Source organism: Wyeomyia smithii, chromosome 2, assembly GCF_029784165.1.
Source record: "Wyeomyia smithii strain HCP4-BCI-WySm-NY-G18 chromosome 2, ASM2978416v1, whole genome shotgun sequence".
NCBI lineage: Eukaryota > Metazoa > Arthropoda > Insecta > Diptera > Culicidae > Wyeomyia > Wyeomyia smithii.
This window is the reverse complement of record NC_073695.1, coordinates 166,740,431-166,766,156: the sequence shown is the minus strand read 5'-3', so window position 1 is coordinate 166,766,156 and position 25,726 is coordinate 166,740,431. Positions and strand designations below refer to the sequence as shown.

At 31.9% G+C, this 25,726-nt stretch overlaps 1 protein-coding gene across 1 annotated transcript in view; it reads right to left on the bottom strand.

Annotated features, from left to right (window-relative positions):
* Nucleotides 1-1,126: 1,126 nt before the first annotated feature.
* LOC129724201 (craniofacial development protein 2-like) overlaps nt 1,127-25,726 on the bottom strand; it is a 43,026-nt gene continuing 18,426 nt past the window's right edge. Inside the window, exon 2 of the mRNA XM_055678899.1 lies at nt 1,127-1,308. The gene's annotated coding sequence lies outside the window, so the exon portion shown is untranslated. The remainder of the gene's footprint in view (nt 1,309-25,726) is intronic.

Below are 25,726 nucleotides of genomic sequence, written 5' to 3'. Positions count from 1 at the left end.
TTCTGTATTTATAAAAAAGGTTTGTTTTTTTTTTTTAAATAGTCAATTATTTCGAATTTTAAGAACATTCTGTAAGAGTTGAAGCCTCCATGTACCAGATATAGTTTTTGACGAAATCATGCTTTGAGTTAGTCTGACATTTTTGCATATTGGTCATTAGAAATAAAACAGGAATTTAATTTTGCAATACAGTCAGATTTTTTTTTGCGCGGAGATACATTCCGCGCAAAAAACCGTGTTATATGTTGTATAAATCTGCGTAAAGTAAGCCACCAAGAAAAAAAATTGAAAAAAAAAACCCGAGTCGCTCTGCGACCAATATTGAAATATGTCCTCTTTTACGGTGATTCCGGATCCTTCGAAGTGCGGAGGTTTTTTTTACCTTTTACTCAATAAACCGATGTTTTTGGTTCCCAACCTTCGTAATTCGAAAATCCGCATAAAGATTTTTGAATTGACACGGTATTGCGTAAAAAACCGCGTTAACTTGAAACTCCGTTTTCATAAGAACTCGTACTTTAGTGAAATCAAACTCGTTTTTCTCTAAATCTGTGCATGCTTGAATAAATCTTTCAGCGTCTTTGGATTCAGAAGACGTTACTCTAGAAATATAAAGCTTGAAAATTGAAGAGCCAAATTGAAACATACTGTCGGAGACTGAGAAAATCAGGTTTCTATGAAAATATGTACTTTAGTGAATTTAAACTCGTTTTTCTCAAAATATTTGTATGCTAAAATAAATATTTCATCGCGTATTGATTCAGGAGACCTCACTTCAAAAATGTATAGCTTAAAATTTGAAGAACGATTTCCTTATTTGATTTTTTATGAAAATATGTAGTTTTGTGATTTTGTACTTAAATAATTTAGAAACTCCAAAATTCACTCTTACATACCATATTTCATCTACCTGGCATGATTTGATACATGGAGCAATTGATGCGTATGAAAATTCCCAGTGTTTGTTCAATCTGTTTGAAAAATTAGAAAAAAAAAAAACACAGACATATTTGCGTCTCACGAAAACGAGGAGGGGTTCAGATGGGTGGCATCTTTACCAAAACTTGGAGTAACTATTCCCCTTGAATAAAATTCCAAGTTTTCCCAAATCGGCCGTTCTAGTGCTGAGAACGAGCATATTCAAAAAACAAGTTCCGTCCCGGGTCTTTACGGGTTAAGAACACGAGTTCAACAATAACATTATCTTCGCTATGTCTTTTCATAAGACATTGAATCATCTAATATCAACACTACGTACCTGTAAAGTGCTTTCCCTCAGGGCAAAGGTTGTAGCATTCAACAGCCAACCTAAAATTACATGATCAAATTAATGTTTTAATTAGGTATTTGAACGATTTCTATATTTATTCGAGGCGAACCAACATGCACCATCAGAAGATAAACAGAACGCTTGCAGTGTAACCAGCGTTGCCAGGTATCCAGATTTAGCTGGATTATCCAGATTTTTGAACATTTATCCAGGTAGACAGCTTTGACGTCCAATTATCCAGATTTTTCATGGATGATCCAGATTTTATCCAGATTTTATTTTCTCTGTTCCGCAAAAAGGTCATCACTTCAATTTTGGCGCGAAATTTTGCAATTTTGCCACCTCAAATTTTGCGTACCCCAAGACTTTTATTCGAAAAATTAACCTTTCACCCCACGAAATGACTGCCAGATTTTTTCCAGATTTTTATTTTGCCTTTTCCAGATTTTTGAAAAAATTACCTGGCAACGCTGAGTGTAACCAATATCACTCCGATTTTTATTATCGTACAGTGCCTCCACAGTTATTGGTCAGCTACAATTATGGGTCACTTCCACGCAAATACGTCTATTCTCACGAAACTGAACAATTTTAATTAGCAGTAGTATTTTTTGTAACTCACAACAACCTCATTCATACGATTAAAATGATTTAAAGTTGAAAATGTCACGAAAAACTATAATTCTGCTCGGTGCAGTAAGTGAAGTGACCCATAATTGTAGTAATGTTACATCTTGCGGTACACAATTGTGGGTCAGTCCATATTTTGGCTATTTTTATTACTTTTACATGATTATGCGACAACACTGAATGAAGTAACTTATTTTTAAGCTTTTATAACAATAAAATAACTTGTGTTATGTATTTTGATGATTTTTTAGTCTAAATGATTTTGAATGCCAAAAGTGACCCATAATTGTGTCTTTGGCTATGTAAGTGATATTTTTCTTCCCAACCGATTCACACGCATCAAATACAGTAAAACTATTTGTTGATCGAAAGTACACATCAGAACACAGAGATCGAAAGTAAAACATTCGTAGTTGATAATTTTTCCGATTTTATATCCATTTTTGAATATTCAAACAACACGTTGACTGACCCATAATTGTAGAGGGACTGTATATCTAACAACGTTTTCTAGTGTTGTTAGATCTTATGTCCAGATAACGTTGGAACTATTTTATAATGAAGCGAAAGAAACAACTCATTTTGAAAGATTGAGTATTATTTTTTGTCATCAATTTATAATCAATTAAAACTGCCACTGATAAAAACGATTGTTGATTTAGTTGCCCTGCGCAGACACAATATATTTGCGCATGCGCTGGTTACCAGTCATCATAGCAACAGATTTGCGCATTGCCGTGTTAGTTCTCGAGATTTTTTTTTTTTAAGAGGGGATTTGTTAGTAGCTTAAGTATTTATGATAAATATTAGTAAATAATGAGTATGTGTGTCCAATCACAAATGGTGACTTCTCAAAACTGTTAGAAATTTGTAATTTTAATTGTTAGGATTTGTTTGCTTTCGCAATTAGGACTTATCATTCGTAGGGATTTAAACCTACTTGTCAGAAAAGGGGAAGTAAACCTACAACTAACTTAATTGCTAACTTATTGGCTATAAAGAGAGCTTATCGTAGCAATTGAGGATTGCAACGATTTTTGTCAAAAATTGTTAATAATTTTATTTGACATAGCTTCTAATGGTTCAACACCAGTAAGTCTATGTAATTCGAGTGTACCAAACCAAGGAGGACGCTTCAAAATCATTTTCAGAATTTTATTCTGAATCCTTTGGAGCGTTTTCTTCCTTGTTGAACAGCAACTTGACCAGATCGGTACAGCATAAAGCATTGCTGGTCTAAAAATTTGTTTGTAAATCAAAAGTTTGTTCTTTAAACAAAGTTTAGAATTCCTGTTAATGAGAGGATATAAACATCTCGTATATTTGATGCAATTGGCTTGTATACTCTCAATGTGCTCTTTGAAAATAAGTTTTTTATCATAAATAAGTCCCAAGTACTTAACCTTGTCGGACCAACTTAAAATAACCCCATTCATCTCGACAACGTGATTGTTGTTTGGCTTGAGGAAAGAAGCCCTAGGCTTATGCGGAAAAATTATCATTTGAGTTTTAGAAGCATTGGGAGAGATTTTCCACTTTTGCAAGTAGGAAGAAAAAATATCTAAACTTTTCTGCAATCGACTGCATATGACACGAAGACTTTTTCCTTTTACGGAAATGCTTGTGTCATCGCAGAACAATGACTTTGTGCATCCTGGAGGCAAATCAGGAAGATCTGAAGTGAATATGTTGTACAGGACTGGACCCAAGACTGAACCTTGAGGCACACCTGCTCTGACAGGAAATCTATCAGATTTTGAATTCTGATAGACAACCTGCAGAGTTCGATCAGTAAGATAATTTTTTAAAATTTTGATTAGGAAAATTGGAAAATTAAAAGTTTGCAATTTCGCAATCAAACCTTTATGCCAAACACTGTCGAATGCTTTTTCTATGTCTAAAAGAGCAGCTCCAGTGGAATAACCTTCAGATTTGTTAGCTCGTATCATATTAGTAACTCTGAGCAATTGATGAGTTGTGGAATGCCCATGGCGAAATCCAAACTGTTCATTTGCAAAAATTAAAGATTCCATCGTCACCAGGTGCTTTCATATTTTTGAAATTTTTAATAATTGATTTAATCTCAATCAAATTAGTTTCAATTATTTCTGCAGGTAAAAAATTCTGGGAAGAAATTAAATCAAATTGACGTGTGACTTCATTTTCAATTGGACTCACAAAATTCAAATTTGTGTTATGAACACTCTCAAACTGCTGAGCAAGTCTTTGAGCCTTTTGTTCATTGGATACAAGAAAACGTTCACCATCTTTTAAAACTGGAATAGGCTTTGAAGGTTTCTTAAGAATCTTCGACAGCTTCCAAAATGGTTTTGAATATGGTTTCAATTTTTCAACTTTAGTCTCAAAATTTTGATTTCTCAGAAGAGTAAATCTATGTTTAATCTCTTTCTGTAAATCTTTATAAATAGTTTTAAAAACAGGGTCACGAGTACGTTGATATTGACGTCTGCGGACATTTTTCAAACGAATTAGAAGTTGAAGATTTTCGTCAATTATTGGTAAATCAAATTTCACTTGAGCCTTTGGAACAGAATAATTCCTGGCATCAACAATCGCACATTTTATTGCTTCCAAAGCGGAATCAATATTCACTTCGTTTTGCAAATCAAGCTCATTATTGAAATTTCTCTCAATATGAGTTTTGTATCTTTCCCAATTAGCCTTGTTATAATTAAAAACAGAGCTCATAGGATTTAAAACTGATTCATGTGATAAAGAAAAAGTTATTGGAAGATGGTCAGAATCAAAGTCAGCATGTGTGATCAAATCACTACATACATGACTTTGATCTGTTAGCACCAAATCAATTGTTGAAGGGTTTCTTACAGAAGAAAAGCATGTAGGACTATTCGGAGACAAAATAGAATAGTATCCTGAAGAACAATCATTGAATAATATTTTGCCATTGGAATTACTTTGAGAATTATTCCATGAACGATGTTTAGCGTTAAAATCGCCGTTTATGAAAAATTTCGAACGATTTCTGGTGAGTTTTTGTAAATCACCTTTAAAATAATTTTTGAGCTCGCGTGTGCATTGAAATGGTAAATATGCTGCGGCAATAAATAAAATCCCAAGTTCAGTTTGAACTTCAATTCCCAAAGTTTCAATAACTTTCGTCTCAAGATGGGGAAGAGCACGATGTTTGATTCGGCGATGAATAACAATTGCAACTCCACCGCCGGAACCCTGAATCCTATCATATCTATGAACCACGTAATTGGGATCATATTTTAATTTTATGTTAGGTTTCAAAAAAGTTTCAGTAATAATTGCAATATGCACATTATTTACTGTTAAAAAATTAAAAAGCTCATTCTCATTGGCCTTCAATGAGCGAGCATTCCAATTTAATATTTTAATTGTTTTATTTAAAATCATTGCTAAATTTTAAATTAGAAACAATTTTAATAGTAAAATTTGTGCCTATTTGAATGGCTTCAAACATTGATTTTGCCTGCAACATGGCGTTCATAAGATCGAACATTGCCTGTTGCAAAAAAGAAAGTTTACCTGCCGTAATAAGCCACAGGCAGTTGACATTAGAAAAAATATTTTCGGCAGCAATATTGGCTGGAGTAATAGGTGTACAATTATTTTCTAGCGTGTTTTGCTTACCCATATTAACGGTCATTTTCGAACTACCAACACTAGGCGGTATAATGTTCGAACTACCTGTAACCTGTGCATAAGTTAAACGGGTATGCAAAGGAGTAGGTAAACTATGCGTCACTGGTACGCTTGGAGAATTTTGTTTTGAAGTTGGTTTTAATTGAGAAATTGAATTTTGTTTACCTTGCCTTGCCTTAACAATTGCTAAACGGACTGGGCATTGATAAAAATTTGACATATGGTTGCCGTTACAATTCGCACAGCGAAAATTTTTACTCTCTTTCACAGGACATGTGTCCTTTTTGTGAGAAGAGTCTCCACAATTAAGACATTTTTGGTCCATGTTACAGAATTTGGAACCATGGCCATAACGTTGGCAAGTACGGCATTGGGTGATATGCTTTTCACCTCCGCCATACTTCCTATAAATTTCCCACTTTACACGCACATTATACAAAGCATGTGCTTGTTCAAAAAATTTTAAGTTGTTAACCTCATTGCGGTTAAAATGAATTAAATAATTAACAAGGGAAATTCCAGTTCTCTGACTGTTTTCGCCTCGTGATTTTTGTTTCATTAGAATTACTTGGGTAGGGGCTATGCCAAGTAAATCTGTTAAAGTAAATTTGATCTCATCAACGGTTTGATCGTTGGTGAGACCTTTCAAGACAACCTTGAACGGCTTGGCGTTCTTGGTGTCATATGTAAAAAATTTGTACATCTTGTCAGTTAAATACTGAACAAGACGATCACGACCCTTTACTGAGTCGGCTAATAAGCGACATTCACCTCTACGGCCAATTTGATAGGTAACTTTAACGTCAGAAACAAACGTTGAAAGTTCCTTTTTGAATATATTAATTTCAGAAGAAATAGTTACCACAATAGGTGGAACTTTCTCCTTTTTTAAAGATTTTATATTTTGTATAGTTTCATTATTGGTAACTTCCATTTCACCAGCTTCATGCTCAAGCAAAATATCAAAAGGATTGTCACTACAGACACTCGAAGTGTCAGAAAGAGATGCCTCTCTTTTCCTCCCCGCAGCGATGCGAGGTTTCTTTTTCCGTCCAGCCATTACAGGTGATACGAAAAAAGTTAAAACAAATGTTAAATTCAAAAGTAGGTAGTCTTGAGAAAGACTGATGGGAAATAACTTTCAGGTAGTCTTTAAAAGACACACTGACAAAACACAAACTTTTTTAGTTTTTAAATAGTTTATTTGACACCGCACGATACAATTTATGTTTAACTGAGCCAAGTACATTTTTTTTAAATTCTAAATTAGCAGGGAAAAGAGGGAGGCCTTTTCTTTATTCTCGCGGCCGACTACGAGCTAGTGGGGATTTAAGGTGAGAGGAGGGGAGTTACAATTTTGATTTTAACTATATTGAGTTATACGATTTATTTATTTGTACATGGCTAAGCAGTGATGTTCTATTTGAGCAGTTTGGACTGAGGTGTCTGCGTGAACATAAAGATGCCGAGTCTTCGTTTGAGTGTCTCCAGCTTAGTGTATCATCTTCTTTCAGCGTGTAGCGGGAATGGTAATCTAACAAATAGATAGAAGAGTTTCATATTTTAATACCAGCGTGTTTTATGAACACGTATAGCTGTATCATGTACTGGAGATCACCGCTTCCCAGAATGTCTCTAACGGGTACGTTCGGTTGTTTTCCTCGGGCCCGAAGGGAATCTATAAGCTCAGACCTAACACCACAGTATTCGGTACACGACCAAACAACATGCTCGATGTCATGGTTGCCATCGCCACAAACGCAGTGATTACTGTCTAGAATATAGCATTATTAGAAGTAGCTAAAAGTGCGACATTGGAGGAATCGTATGAAGAAGGATTAATATCTTGAGCCATATAGTTAAAATATAAAGTCATAAATCTGGATTGAGATTGAAGGTCGACCAACCTCTCGAAATTTTTAACTACTAATGGGTTCATAACTGTGCATCGAATTAGCAACCGGTAAGAGAGATTCCAAAAACGATGTTTCAACGGAAGAATACCCGCTAACACTTCAAGACTCATCGTATGGGTCGACTGCATGCAACCCTAGGCAATACGCAAACAACGATATTGTATTCTCTCTAATTTTATAATGTGCGTGTTCGCGGCGGAGCGAAAGCAGAAACAGCCGTACTCAAGAACTGACAATATCGTTGTTTGGTATAACCTTAGAAGGTCTCCTGGGTGAGCACCCCACCAAGTTCCGGTAATCGTACGAAGAAAATTAATCCTCTGTTGGCATTTTTGTGTCAGATACCTAATATGACAAGCCCAGGTGCATTTGGAGTCGAACCAGACCCCGAGATATTTAGCGACTAAAACCTGAGAGATCGTTTTACCCGTTAGTAGGAGCTGCAGCTGAGCTGGGTTATGCTTCCTAGAAAAAACGACCAGTTCAGTTTTCTCCGGAGAGAATTCGATACCCAGCTTAAGAGCCCATTCAGACAAATTGTCTAAGGTATCTTGCAATGGTCCTTGCAGATCGCTAGCCTTGCCACCAGTAATGGATACAACGCTATCGTCTGCAAGTTGCCTTAGCGTGCATGAATTTGCAAGACATTCATCGATGTCATTGACGTAAAAATTATATAAGAGAGGACTTAAACATGAGCCCTGGGGGGACCCATGTAACTAATTCGGGAAGTTGTCGAATCGCCATGTGAGAAATACATATGCTTTTCTGACAACAAATTGAGCAAAAAGTTATTCAAATTTGGTGAAAGTCCCTGCGAATGAAGTTTCGCGCTTAAAACTTCTACAGAGACAGAGTCGAGAGCCCCCTTAATATCCATGAACGCAGAAGCCATTTGCTCTTTTCGAGCAAAGGCTAGTTGAATTTCAGTAGAAAGCAACGCTAGGCAATCGTTCGTCCCTTTGCCCCGGCGAAAGCCAAATTGAGTATCTGAAAGTAACCCGTTTGTTTCGACCCATTTGTCTAACCGTAAGAGGATCATTTTCTCCATTAATTTCTGGAGGCAAGAGAGCATCGCAATCGGCCTATATGAATTGTGATCAGAGGCAGGTTTCCCGGGTTTCCGAATAGCAATGACTTTTACCTCCCTCCAGTCATGCGGAACAATATTTAGCTCAAGAAACTTGTTGAGCAAATTCAACAAGCGTCTTTTTGCAGAGTCGGGTAGATTCTTCAACAGGTTGAATTTTATTCTATCTAGCCCTGGAGCCTTATTGTTGCACGACAGGAGAGCCATTGAAAATTCCAACATCGAAAATGGAGGCTCTTTCGTAGTTACTAATAACGCGTCGCGAAAGGTTTTCTGTTCCGGTACAGAGTCTGGACAGACCTTTTTGGTAAAATCGAGTATCCAGCGATCTGAATACTCCTCGCTTTCATTCGAAACGTCACGGTTCCGCATGCGCCTGGCGGTATCCCAAAGAGTGCTCATCGCTGTTTCCCTGGACAACGCGTCTACGAACCGCCGCCAGTACCCGCGTTTTTTCGCCTTTACTAAGCTCTTCATCTGCCTGCCCAGTGCCTCGTACTTTCGAAGCAGGTTGACAGTGCCGTACTCCCGGTAGTCCTTATACGCCGCGGACCTTCGCGCGTACAGCTCAGAGCACTCTTTGTCCCACCATTTGTTGGGAGGGCGCTGTCTAATCGTTACCCCGGGTATCGGTTTCGTCTGAGCTTGAGTCGCGGCGTCGATTATCAAGCCAGCTAAGAACGCGTATTCTTCCTCCGGAGGAAGTTCCTCGTGAGTCTCGATAGATTGCGCTATAATAGACTCATAACACTTCCAATCAATATTACGTGTAAGGTCGTAGGAAATATTGATTGGGTTCGGGGGAGTTGAACCATTAGCAATTGATATAACGATTGGAAGATGATCACTACCGTGGGGATCGTTGATTACTTTCCACCGGCAATCTAACGCTAGTGATGTCGAGCAAAGGGATAGGTCAAGCACGCTTTCACGTGCTGGAGGATTAGGTACACGTGTCGCTTCCCCAGTATTCAAAACTGTCATATTGAAGTCGTCGATCAAGTTACAGATTAAAGAAGATCGGTTGTCGTCGTACAGCGACCCCCACAGCGAACAGTGAGAATTAAAATCTCCCAATATCAAAAAAGGCGCGGGAAGCAACTCTGCTATATCAGTGAGATGCTTCTGTTCAATCCGCGCGGATGGAGGCATATATAACGAAACAAGGCATAGGTCTTTTCCATTCATATTCGTTTGAATGGCAACGACTTCAATATTCGAGATCGAGGGGAGGTCGATTCGGAAGAAGGAATAGCACTTTTTAATCCCTAAAAGTACCCCTCCACCGTGTGAGTCTCGATCTCGACGAATAATGTTAAAATCGTGGAAATTGGGTTGATCGTTTGAATTGAGAAAGGTTTCACAGAGCGCAAATGCGTCACAATTGTATGTATTTATTAAATGAGAAAATAGATCGAATTTGGGGATGATACTTCTGCAATTCCACTGTAATACAGTGATAAAATTCCTAACCTCTTTCGCCGTATTAGTCATCGAAAGATATGATAGCTGAAATGAGGGGCCAAGTTGCTGCTAGTTGCATCGAAAAGGTTTTCACTGTAGGAAGAAGGGCAAGAAGAATATTTTGTAGGGGATCTGGTATGTTGAATGTTTTAAATATCCAGTCCACAATATCAGAATATTTTATGAACCCTGTTTCTTTTTTATCTTCTGATCGAGAAATGGGTGCACGAGGGGTTTTTGGTGCCCCAGGAAGCGGAGGGTACTCCTGGTTTGATTTAAAATTAAAACCGGGAGGTACTTGCTTCGGTTTTTCTTCACCGCTTTCTTTTTGTGTTGGCTTATTGGTCATTCCGCTAGGGGTTATCCTGTGACCTTTGCGAGAAAGATTAGGAGAGTTGATCATTCTCCTCTTCCTAGATCCTTCTGGCATGGCATAAGAACACCCTTCGACGGGATCGTCAGATGTACCCTCGTCGGTTGGCAAAAAGGAAAAGATGTTTCCTGTCGAGGGTGGCTCAGCACTCTTCAGCATTTCTGCGAAAGAGCGCTTTGATCGTTCCTTGAGGGAACGCTTTATTTTTTCCTCGCGCTGTTTGTACGCGGGACACGCCGAAAGGTCATGCCGAGTTCCCTCGCAGTAAAGACACTTTTCAGTATCCTCACTGCAAGCGGTCTCAGCATGATTGCCTCCGCACTTGCTGCAGCGTGCCTTGTTGCAGCAATAGGTGGCTGTATGACCTAACTGCTTGCAGTTTTGGCAATGCATGACCCGCGGTACGAACAGGCGTACAGGCAGACGAACCCTGTCCAAAGAGATGAAGTTCGGCAGCGCGGATCCGGCGAATGTTACACGGAAGGAATCCGAAGGGAAGAATTTCTTCTTCCCTTCTTCGATGGATACTGAATGCAATTGCTTGACATCCAGTATCTTTACATCTTGAATCAGGGGGTTCTTGAAGCAGCCAACCCCGTGACGCAAAATGTCATCGACCGTGAGGCTTCCTTCGGTAACCACACCGTCGATCTCCACGTCCTTGGCAGGGATGTACACGCGGTACTCTCTCGTGAAGAGCTCGTAGCTAGCAATTTCGTTTGCTTGCTTCAAGCTACTCACAACAACTCGCAGTTTGTTCGGTCTAACCTTTGTAATTTCGGTTACGTCCGAAAACTGTTTTGCCAGGTCCTTGCCGATTTGAATTATATTTAGAGGCTTCTTTATGGGCCTGAAGTAAACTACGAACGGACCTTTCGAAGCATCTGGGTAAGCTTTCACCCGTGTTGCCGGTACCCTTGGTACGGGGCTAGGTAGCGGGGAAGGTAGAGGGGAATTGATAGGGGAGATCTCAATCTCTTCCCCAGTTGTTTCCACATCCAGGAATAGTTGCACCTGCATGTCGTCCATTTTGCGGGAGCGTTACGCTCTACCGCACACAAACGATAAACATTCGAATGTGGGGGGGGGGGGTCAAGTAGTTGCTATTCAATTTTAAAAACAATTTCTCAAACTACAATGGATCAAAATAAAAAAAAAGGCAGTAATACTAATACTAATAACAATAGTAATAATAATAATAATAATAATAATAACAATAATAATAATAATAATAATAATAATAATAATAATAATAATAATAATAATAATAATAATAATAATAATAATAATAATAATAATAATAATAATAATAATAATAATAATAATAATAATAATAATAATAATAATAATAATAATAATAATAATAATAATAATAATAATAATAATAATAATAATAATAATAATAATAATAATAATAATAATAATAATAATAATAATAATAATAATAATAATAATAATAATAATAATAATAATAATAATAATAATAATAATAATAATAATAATAATAATAATAATAATAATAATAATAATAATAATAATAATAATAATAATAATAATAATAATAATAATAATAATAATAATAATAATAATAATAATAATAATAATAATAATAATAATAATAATAATAATAATAATAATAATAATAATAATAATAATAATAATAATAATAATAATAATAATAATAATAATACTAATAATAATAATAATAATAATAATAATAATAATAATAATAATAATAATAATAATAATAATAATAATAATAATAATAATAATAATAATAATAATAATAATAATAATAATAATAATAATAATAATAATAATAATAATAATAATAATAATAATAATAATAATAATAATAATAATAATAATAATAATAATAATAATAATAATAATAATAATAATAATAATAATAATAATAATAATAATAATAATAATAATAATAATAATAATAATAATAATAATAATAATAATAATAATAATAATAATAATAATAATAATAATAATAATAATAATAATAATAATAATAATAATAATAATAATAATAATAATAATAATAATAATAATAATAATAATAATAATAATAATAATAATAATAATAATAATAATAATAATAATAATAATAATAATAATAATAATAATAATAATAATAATAATAATAATAATAATAATAATAATAATAATAATAATAATAATAATAATAATAATAATAATAATAATAATAATAATAATAATAATAATAATAATAATAATAATAATAATAATAATAATAATAATAATAATAATAATAATAATAATAATAATAATAATAATAATAATAATAATAATAATAATAATAATAATAATAATAATAATAATAATAATAATAATAATAATAATAATAATAATAATAATAATAATAATAATAATAATAATAATAATAATAATAATAATAATAATAATAATAATAATAATAATAATAATAATAATAATAATAATAATAATAATAATAATAATAATAATAATAATAATAATAATAATAATAATAATAATAATAATAATAATAATAATAATAATAATAATAATAATAATAATAATAATAATAATAATAATAATAATAATAATAATAATAATAATAATAATAATAATAATAATAATAATAATAATAATAATAATAATAATAATAATAATAATAATAATAATAATAATAATAATAATAATAATAATAATAATAATAATAATAATAATAATAATAATAATAATAATAATAATAATAATAATAATAATAATAATAATAATAATAATAATAATAATAATAATAATAATAATAATAATAATAATAATAATAATAATAATAATAATAATAATAATAATAATAATAATAATAATAATAATAATAATAATAATAATAATAATAATAATAATAATAATAATAATAATAATAATAATAATAATAATAATAATAATAATAATAATAATAATAATAATAATAATAATAATAATAATAATAATAATAATAATAATAATAATAATAATAATAATAATAATAATAATAATAATAATAATAATAATAATAATAATAATAATAATAATAATAATAATAATAATAATAATAATAATAATAATAATAATAATAATAATAATAATAATAATAATAATAATAATAATAATAATAATAATAATAATAATAATAATAATAATAATAATAATAATAATAATAATAATAATAATAATAATAATAATAATAATAATAATAATAATAATAATAATAATAATAATAATAATAATAATAATAATAATAATAATAATAATAATAATAATAATAATAATAATAATAATAATAATAATAATAATAATAATAATAATAATAATAATAATAATAATAATAATAATAATAATAATAATAATAATAATAATAATAATAATAATAATAATAATAATAATAATAATAATAATAATAATAATAATAATAATAATAATAATAATAATAATAATAATAATAATAATAATAATAATAATAATAATAATAATAATAATAATAATAATAATAATAATAATAATAATAATAATAATAATAATAATAATAATAATAATAATAATAATAATAATAATAATAATAATAATAATAATAATAATAATAATAATAATAATAATAATAATAATAATAATAATAATAATAATAATAATAATAATAATAATAATAATAATAATAATAATAATAATAATAATAATAATAATAATAATAATAATAATAATAATAATAATAATAATAATAATAATAATAATAATAATAATAATAATAATAATAATAATAATAATAATAATAATAATAATAATAATAATAATAATAATAATAATAATAATAATAATAATAATAATAATAATAATAATAATAATAATAATAATAATAATAATAATAATAATAATAATAATAATAATAATAATAATAATAATAATAATAATAATAATAATAATAATAATAATAATAATAATAATAATAATAATAATAATAATAATAATAATAATAATAATAATAATAATAATAATAATAATAATAATAATAATAATAATAATAATAATAATAATAATAATAATAATAATAATAATAATAATAATAATAATAATAATAATAATAATAATAATAATAATAATAATAATAATAATAATAATAATAATAATAATAATAATAATAATAATAATAATAATAATAATAATAATAATAATAATAATAATAATAATAATAATAATAATAATAATAATAATAATAATAATAATAATAATAATAATAATAATAATAATAATAATAATAATAATAATAATAATAATAATAATAATAATAATAATAATAGTAATAATAATTATAATAATAACAATAATAATAATACTATTAATAATAATGATAAAAATTCTAAAGTGAATACTTCACCGAACGTCTAAGTCACGACCTCACGGCTGATAGTAGGATTAATCGAGCGTCTCCGCAGAACAAACAATGACGATCCAGCTTCGTGTTGTGACACAGTGGCTGTATCCTACACGCGACCTTGTAGATGCCACTTGTAGTTGACTTCCACTCGCTCGATCGTATGGTGGTCCGTGCTGCTAGCGGGGTAACAGCGGTGCGGGAGAATTATTCTTGCTGATATATCAGCTGCGTATCGGATCACTGGCGGGGTAGCCTGCCCCTACCAGTGTGCAGAAGATGTTTCTGCCGATAAACTACCGGCTATTGTTATCGCGCAGCACAAGAACTATTCGACAAAAAACCACCCGTACGATAGATAACTCGTGTATTGTTATTTTGCACTCAAACGGAGATGAACAATTTGCGTCTAATCGAGACGAAAGCAAAACAATGAATGAAAAACACAAACTTTGAAGCTACAGGCAGTCAAAGACCAGTCCACAAGCAACCGAAAAAACGTCTGATCTGTAGGACAGTTCAAGACGCACTGAAGTACTCGAGATGTATTTTGCTACTTCATTCTATCAAGTTGGCTTGCTTTCATGCAGTTATGTAATTTTTCATGTAGTATCGGTTCTTGTTCTAGTAGCCTTCAATTTTTGCGCTTTTCTTGTGATAGAGATGTCACGTTAACAATTCTATAACAACGTGTGTTACTTGGGAACAATCAAGTCTTAGTTGTTAATTAGTGAATTCAAAGTTATTTCTAGTTATGGCTATTCCCTTTCACTTTAACACGGCCTTCAATCAGAGACGAGAATATTATGACGCTCCTATGTCAACCATGCAGTTTTCGCAACCATGATAGTTTCAATCGTAACTTAGTGGTTGTGACTGAGTCGTACGAACTGATACTTTCTGGGTACCGATGCAATTTGATGGTTAATAATTGTTATAAATTTGTGCTACGAAATTAATATTATAAAATCGAATCGACCATTTCCGAGAAATTTTAGCATTTTTTTTGTGGGTGTGTAGAGTACATATGAGCCGTTGCTAACCAGAGTGGTCTATGTGCCATCGAGCAAATTATTCAGGAGAAGCAATTTTCGAAAAATCTCTGAATAAAAGTCTGTTCAACGGATTCTTTCAAACAAAATGTTCTAATATGAAGGTTATGAAGTGGTTTAACATTGGGATACATAAAATTAACAGTTTCTTTGCGAAATCGGTGATTTTATCTCACCAATGTACATAGACCACTCTGGCTTCATATATATATTCACTGGAATCCTCGAATCGTTTCGGAACAGAGTGGTCTATGTACACAAACCTGGTAAAAGACAAAGAAAAAGACGGTAACTCGTATAAAATGGCTAGTGTCACAGGTTATATGGTACATATAGCATGTCACATGTAAGATGTGACGTGTAACATTACATGTAACACAAAATTTTACATATTGCATAATATTTTACATGTTGCATTTTTCGTGTTACATTACGTGTAACATGTTACATATTACGTGTGACATGTACAGAACAAGTGATATGTTACTTATCACATGTAATATGCTACATGTTACGTGTTACATGATAGTATTACACCGATTTATGTACATAGACCACTCTGTTCCGAAACAGAATGGCCATTCTGTTTCGGACACAATTTCAACATGGTATAAATCACCTTTAAAGTTTGATTTTTTGAAATATTTTTGATCTCCCAAGTACAGTTTTTTGTGTAGATGTGGAATATGAAAAAAAAACACATTTTCGAAAAAAATGGTCCTTAGACCAATCTGGTTCGCAACGGCTCATATATGTGATGGAAAATAGAATTTAATTCAGGGGAGTGTTATGCAACGTGTCTTGAAATTGGTTTGTGTACAGCATCATTTTAATAATGTTTTGTCGGTTTCGTACAAAAAAGATGTTAATTTCGTTTATGTTATTCTGAAATTCCTGATGGACTGAAACAACCAATACACTCCGATGGGCTCGGGTCAAAGAAATATATCTTTTGAATATTTAAATTTAATGGATTGCGTTCCAAACCCAATATGCAAGCTTGGAATGAAATGGAATCATCTAAACCGACGAGAAAAAGGAAAGGATTAAGTGTTAGCGTGGAAGTAGAACAATTGGTCGAATTTGCCATTCCTGGTAACGGTAGAAAATGGAAACCCCAGGAAAGCAGCACAACTTGTGATTTTGTTTATTTTTTTCACTTCGAGTAGCATCAGCAAATCCCAACTGATTAATTTAAAATATCCGTAAATGGATTGCTAGGAGATAAGCATTGGTGTTCATGTAGAAATATGGATATAAGGGCAACGAAAAAAGTTTAGAAAGCGGCCTGAAAAACTGATTAATATAAATTTAGAATTTTTATGCCAAAAAACAATTTGCCTTTTATAGTAGGGTAAGCTGAAATACTGAGTTGTTGTGATTTTAGTTGGCATTGATTCATCATAACGAGATTAGAATTTTTTTTTTATAATCAGAGTAGCTGTGTCCCATACTTGTTGAACGTTTAATCAAACGGAGAATTGGAAGGTTGACTAAATTGAGATTCATGAGGGGTGGGGAGTGAAAAAGTTTTTGTGATGACAATGATATCTAACACTTCTTTTTTGATTCTAATCGTTTCGTAAACAATTTCGCGGGATGCATTTACTGCAAGAAAAAGTTTTCGTGAGTTTTTGAAAATTACCTCATAAAATTATCGAGAAATCGCAGTTGCTGATTCGACTGAAAGTATTTAGTTGACCTGACACGAATACTTATCCATCTTCAGTGTGTTGATTGCAGTGGGTGGTGAGTGCGGGTTGCATCCGGGTACTTGAGGAATGCAGAAAGGGCCAAAAAAATCATCCAGAAATTCGGCTATGGCGCAATCTCGTCTGATTAGTTAGTCGATACTGACTGTTGAAAATGAATTGACGAGGGTGATCAATTTTAAAGAAGTTATCAAAAATGTTGCTTCATTCCATGCCCGGGCAGAAATGTGGTTTGAATAAAATTAAAAAAGTAAAGTTTGCATTACTTTATCGAAAATGACATTTATCAAGCGTTGTATTTATGGGTAAACGAAATTTATTTTGATAAATTTCGATTTGGTATCTTTGAGTCAATTCTTAACATGCTTATTTTCATCCGGTGATTGGATTTCATGAATACAAGCGATTTTTTAATTAAAATTGAAAAAGATAAATTAATTACAAATCAAAATAATCATCATCCTCTTCTTCATAATCATCATCTTCTTCTACTTTTTCTTAATTTTTATAACTGTGATCAGATTAATCATCAGCTTTCCCTTATTCAACAATTGTTTTTTTTTTTTTTTCAATAGAAAAATTACTTCATCTGGAAGTTTTTTAAATCAATTTTCACCTTTTCAATATAAGTGTTAACTTTTGGATTTGTGGAAATAAGAAGATGAATTTATCATGATTAGTATTTTCTAGACTACTTTCACGAGTGAAATGTTGTTTGGCATATTTAATTATTTTATTACCCTTCTGTTGAGCCTCTTTGGTCATTCATTTTATAAACAGTATTGCGGTTTGACTGATATTTTTTTTTCACAACATTTATTTGACACGGCACAAGATTGACTGATATTGCTGATCTGAAACATCGACTCGGTCTAACCTGATTTTTTTCTTGGTGGTTTCATACTGTATTTTTGAGCTAGATTTTCGCCAATGCTCGAATCCCAGCCGATATGAAATATAAATCATGCACCTAAAACAACGTACCCAACAATGAATTGAAGATATTCCATAATTCAAATAATCTTCGTTTACGTTCAATGTCCGCATCTTTTCAATGTTATTAAACTCCGATACTGTAGCTTTACAAGCGTTGACAAGAAGTTGTATTTGTTGGGGAATTGACGCATTTTTATCAATCATTGTAAGCAATAGTGATGGGAACTATCATTAAAAATTCTTACTGATAACTATCAGTAATTTCCAACTTGTTACTGATTACTATCAGTAAATATCAGTAATTTGCATTTAAGTTTTAGGAAGATTATAAATGCTACCTTTGTTGTTAGTCGTGCTTTATTCAGCTGTATTTTTAGTTCAAACATCCTTGGCTCGACATTGTTTTTCGTTGACGGTATTGCATATGTTTGGTGATTTAGGTTTAAAAAAATTAAGAAAAAAAATTGTTTTAGTCCATTTGTGTATAGTTTATTCTAAAAAAATTCAGTCAATCGCCAAAAATTGTTTTATTTCGCTTTCGGACCTCAAAGTTTTCAAATGCCCCAAAGAACGCTCCTATCTCACACAAGAAATTTTCTAGCCCCCACCCAGAATTTTCCACAGAAAAGAGAGAAGTTTTTAGTAATACGGCGATAAGGTCAGCACGCAGAATAGATTCTCATATCTAACTTTACTCAATAATGAATCAGCTTTGCTGAAAGAGGTTGGCGTTGACGCTGTGGTTAAGATTTTCGATTCATTACTTCAGAGATTCAATCCCGGTTTAAATAATTTTTTTATTGTTTTTTTTTGTTACGACACTTTGTTACAAAATATTTAATTAAATACTACAAGGTATACAGCCCTAGGGTTTTATGAAATGGTGACGTGGGACTAAACACTGTAATTAGAAGGATTTTTATTTACAAAGGTTACAGAATCTGCAGACAGCAACAGTTTGTTTGTTCCTTGGTTTACGTGTTTTTTTTATACGCAGCCTCCCCATAAATTTTCCTCTTAGAAATATATTGAACAACACTCGAAAGAACTTCGATTATACTTAACGATATTGTGTAGTGTTTTTTTTTTGTGCGAACAACATTTATTTAACAAAGAACAAGCGTGTCGTTGTTATTGTAGAAGCACCAAGAATTTCTCGCAATGCGTCTGAATCAGAATTAACTCTATTTCCTCATAAATCAAAACCAACAATACCTACGTTATCATAATACATGATTTTGTCTTATTTAACTCTGATCAAATTAAATTTATTACATAAATCTTATTATGAAAATAATTTCGAAGCCGTTACATAGGTTCACTCATAGGGAAACATAAGAAGATATGATGAACAAAATAATCAACAAGCTCCAGCGAAAAATCATAACAATCAATAAATACAAGGAAGTTGAAGTTCGAAATGATTAATTTCTGTTTTTTGTTTGACAATTTTTTTTTCATTTGCCAACAATTACATTCACTGTATTACGAAGACAGTTTATATACGTAAAAATATTATTTGTTAAGTTGAAAACAAAAATATATCATCTAACAATGTTGAAATGTGAACAAAGATTCTGAATAGATCCTAGTGAATCGACAAAATATTCAGAAGCATTCGTTGACTCTTAAGCTTCTATAAATTTGTATTTTCAGAAATCTACTCTTTCGATCACGATCATTTAGTGAATATCGAAGATAAAATGCGAAAAAAATCAATTCATGCTCAATTCTTGTTGAGTTGTTTATTTATTTTCTAAGGTAACTATATTCATGAGATAAACTCTTAATCACTATCCATGCAGCAGCATTGCAGTTTTTCCTTGATTCCACGGAAATAGAAGTCGTGTACCACTGCAATGATAGACGACGAGAGACCAGCGGCGCTCTGCTCCACATAATATATATGTTATACTGTACGGTATTGTTGCTTTTACAGCATGTTTTCTTTCAAGACATCAGTTTTTATTATGCTCTGACAGCAGGCTTAGAAATTGTTCAAGTAAAAGGCTTGTTTCAGAACTTTTCGAAAGATCTTTACCTTCGAGACTTCAAATTAGCCCAAGTTCATGGGAGCAAACTTAAATAAACCTGTTGGGACGGAGAAACTTTGTCCATTTTTTTTGATATTGAAACAGAAAATATCACAGGAATGGTTGGTGTCCATTCATATCATCTGTGCTAGGAATGCTCGCGTGTGATTGGTTCATTGTTCGCGTAAATTTTCTTGTAACTTTTTATCAATTTTCACCGTTGAGCAGTGAAATAATAATGATGACTGGCGTATTTTAAAATTGTTACATGTTTTATGTATCCAATAATATATTGGTTATTGTTATCCATCATGTGGTTATGCTGTTATTATCGTTTTAAATCTGACGTAACATTTGCAAGTTTCGTTTTCTATTTTACAGAATGCATCCTAGTATAAAAAACAAAGACGTAGTCCCACGTCAAAAAAGCATTCAAGCGTTTATCGATATTATTTTAAATTGATATTTCATCGATATTTCTTCAATAAAAAGTCAAGAAAAATAGCCTCCCTAAAAAAAATTCTCAGTTGCGCCTATGTGAAAAATCTACAAAAATCTACAGCCTCTCCTACAAAAAAAAATCAGACAATATCAGTGAGTGAAAAACTTTACTGATAGTTAATGATATTATTTCTTACTGATAATTATGAGTAGTTACTGACAGTTTTCTTATCTCTAGTAAGCAATAATGAAACAGAATGAAACAATGACAGCACGTACTTTTATAACTTTTTAATGTTAAATTTTGTGATTTTTTCCCAAATTTATACTTGAACCTTTACGGATCCACGTCGATATCGCAAATTTTCATCAATGGAGTGTTATGGGTTAAATTAAATCCAAGATAAAATTTAATATAATAAATATAAAAATTTAAAGGAATATAATAAAAAATCTGCTATCGCTTTTCTCACTAAAGCGACAATTTGCGTAGTTTTACGCTATGCATTTGAAAGCTTACGTTTTGCCTTTCTCCTAGAAAGGTATAGCAATCACTTGCAAAACCGAAAGTATGAAAGTGCTCCAAAGGGCCGAATGGCATATATCACTCGACTCAGCTCGACGAGCTGAGCATTTTCTGTATGTGTGTGTGTGCGTGTGTGTGTGTATGTGTGTGTGTGTGTGTATATGTGCAGATTTTTATTCTCACTCACTTTTTTCAGATGGCTGGATCGATTTTCATGAAATTAATTGCAAATGAAAGGTCTTGTTGCCCCATAAGACCCTATTGAATTTTATTTTAATCGGACTTTTAGTTTAGAGGTTATGTTTAAAAATGTGAAAATCATGAAACATCAATATCTCAGAAACTACACAACCGATTTGAACAAAATTGGTCTTAAAAGAACGTGTTCTGAAGACTGTTTAATCTCACTAATGTTTCTCAGAAATGGCTGTACCGATTTTCATAAAATCAGTGTCAAATGGAAGGTCTAATTGCCACATAAGACCCTATTGATTTGTTTTGCAGTCGGACTATTACTTTGCCTGTTATGTTTAAAAATGAGAAATCCAGCTATGCAAAGGAACATGTTCCGAAGACTACTTGGACTCACACACTTTTCTCAGAGATGGCTGACCCGATTTCCACAAAATTAGTGTCAAATGAGTCTAGCTGCCTCAGAATACCCTATTGAATTTTACTGTTATCGAACTGTAACTTCATTTGTAATGTGCCGACTTGTGAAAATCACGAAACTTCATTATCTCAGAAACTACACAACCGATTTGATTATTATTATCAGATGAGCGGGCTAGTTAAGGGTTAACTGATGAATTATGATTGAACACGTGGTTTCAAAGTTTGGCTGCCCTACACGTTCCCATTTCATTTGATTATAATCGAACTTAAGCAACCGTTATGTGTTAAATTGTTAATAAAACAACGAAAGTCTATTATCTCAAAGATTACATGACTTATTTGAACATAACTAGTGTCATACGAACGAGTCATTTCTCAAACTTACAAATAACAAACTTCATAATAATTTGATATGTGGCTCAAAAGTTATGGAAAGAAAAAAAAATTCAAAGATTATTTAAAACTATACCTGCTTTGATCGATATATGTGGCCTCAACATAATTTAAATGTGGTGTCGTACTATTTGAACGTTCCAAGTTCATTGATTCCTTGCGGTTTGTTTGAAGTCTGCAAATGCACGACGAATCGGCTATAGGATATGATCAAAGTTAAATAACAAATCGTTTGAAATGATTGATTTTATCGAAATGACAACATCCTCGTCTTTTGGCTTCTGTACATCGCCTTAATTCTGAATATATTCATATTGGGTGGTATTCTGTCATTATCAGCAGACTTTCTGGCATCAATCTGACATCGGAAATACCCATATTGGGAGGTATTTTTGGTTGTTTTCCAGAAACTAAAAGTGGTCGTCTTCAAATTCAAAATAGTGTCCAGGGTCAATGTTTGGTTTCTATGCATCATCACGTTTACGGAAATATCCATATTTGAGTATTATTCGGTCATTTCCGACTGTTGCCTATAAGTTGCCATTGAGCAATTCAAAATGGTGCCTGAGGTTAATTGTTAGCTTCTTGCATCATTCTGGTTCCAGAGATACTCATATTGGATAGTATTGGTTTATTTTAGGCTGTTTTTCACAAACCGGTTGTCGCCATCTTGGATTTCAAAATGGTATTTAGGATACTGGTTAAAGAAACACCCATATTGGGTGATATTTGGTCACTTTGGACTGTTTTTCAGAAGCCGAAAGTCGTCATTTTGGACTTTAAAATTGCCTGTGAAATCAATTTCTGTCATCTGGGCGTAATTCTGGTTCTGGAAACACTCATATTGAATGGTATTAGGTCATTTCCGGCTGTTTGCCAAACACCGGAAGTCACCATTTTAAAATTCAAGATTGTGCCTGTGATCAATTTTTAGCTTCTGTGCATCTTTCTGGTTCCAGAAATACTAATATTTAATGGGAATCGTCAATTTCAGGCTGTTTTCCAGAAACCGGAAGTTGCCATCTTACAATTCAAAATGTTGTCTGAAGTCGATTTGTGGCTCCAGTGCATCATTACGGTTCCGGAAATACCCATGTTGGGTGGTATTTGGTCATTTGCCGCTGTTTTTCCGACACCGGAAGTCGCCATTTTGGATTTCATAATGGCATTTGGAGACAATTTCTGGATTATGAACGGCATACTGGTTAAAGAAAAACTCATATTGAGTGGTATTTGGTCATTTTCTGCTGTTTTCAGAAACCGGAAGTCGCCATCTTAGAATTTAAAATGCTATCTGTGGTCGATTTTAGCTCCTGTGTATTATTCTAGATCCGGATATTATTATATGGGGTGGAAATCGGCCATTTTCGGCTGTTTTCCAGAAACCGGAAGTTGCCATCTTACAATCCAAAATGTTGTCTGAGGTCGATTATGGAACATATTTGTTACCACTAAAAACATTCACCTGCCAATATGGTTCCATTTAGTTGATTAGTTCGCGAGATGTGCAAAAATTTGTGAAAAAAAATGTACTTCCAGAAGAGGGAGGGGCGTCAAACCATTATGGACATATTTGTTACCTCTAAAAACATTCATATACCAAAACAAAGGTATAAAAGTCGTCCCAATGTTATATACCACTCGACTCAGTTCGACTAACCCGAAACCTGAACCCGCTCCGTACCCGTCAAAAAAAGTTTAAAAATTTGGGAAGGTGTCGGGTACTGGTCGGGTTCGGATTTGATGGAAAAAAAATCGGGTTCGAGTCGGATTCTGGTTTGAAAATGTCGGGTTTAGGTCTGAAAACCCGAATCCCGACTATATCAAATAAGTTTTTTATAAGATAGGTATGTCTAACTTCATGCAACTGTAAAAATCGCTAGCATTTCAATACCATTCGAGGCTCAAAGCTTCAGGGCAGCCTCAAATTGGTACAAAAAATCGACCCCCAAAAAAATCTCGGGTTCGGGTTTCACCAAAATAAAATTTTCGGGTTTAATCGAAAAAAAAAAAAGTTTCGGGTCCGGTCGGGTTCGGGTTTCAACCGAAAAAAAAATTCAGGTACGGGTTTAAAAAAAGCCAAATCCTACCATCTCTGCTCTACAGTGGCAATCATAAAAAAAATCGCCTAATATAGTCGAAACATATTTCTTCGAATGTAAGAAAGTTTACTTTAAAATGTTCGGTACAATTGTGCTGTTGGATACTAAATTTTATTATTTAAAGTTATCTATGAATTAGGTATAAATTATCAAGAAGTTATTTTTTTTCTTAAATTTGAAGTTTTTCGGCAAATTTGTTTCAACAAATAATAAAGTTCGAATGAGAAAGGCTGAGTCTCACCGCTAGGTGGATTAATTCGTGTTTTTTATTAATTTTTTTAGTGTCAGGCCTGTTAAGGCCAAATTTTACAATATCCCATGAAAGAGATTTGTTTTGTACATTATTTCAAACAACTTTTCCTTTGACGTCAAAAAAAATAAGCTGTCCAAGCTGCCATTTAAACTGCAGAGCGTTTCAAAGTAATGAACTTTTTTTCAAAAATATGTCACAAATCGTCAGTATGTCAAGCTTTGAAAAGTCATAAAAAACCAGATTTCATGATATTGCGCTCAAATTTTGGATTTAGGTACTTGAATGTTATAGCAATAAAGGAAAAACATTATGAAACGTTTGACAAAAAAACATTTTAGGCTTATGGCCAGCAATTCTGTGCTGGACTTGTAAAAAATTAGTGATCAGCAGAGTCATCGATTCTCATTATTCCAGTTGTTTCTCCAGTAGAGTATCAAGATCTACTTGTTTTACATTATGACGTCGAGGATAATGATATATTCATATTCATTAAGACTTTATGTTAGATGGATAAATAAACTAATAATAATAATAATAATAATAATAATAATAATAATAATAATAATTATCATCCGAATTTATTCAATCAATTTCAAAAGATTTTGTTTGTTTTCAAATTGAACGGAAATAGAAACATTGCATAATCCCTTTTAAAGCTAACTTATACGTATTAGCGTATCGTCATGGATAGCTGCTGTAGCAGTTTTCTATGGAAAATCAAGCATCCGAACTGCTAGTTATTTGTCAGTCGCCCTCGATAATATAAGTTTTTGTCTAAACATTCTAATCAGAAATGAATAATGAAATGGTCCTACCATCAAAGCCACCAGTCGCGTAAAGTTTTCCGCCGGGGATGTATAAACTAAATAT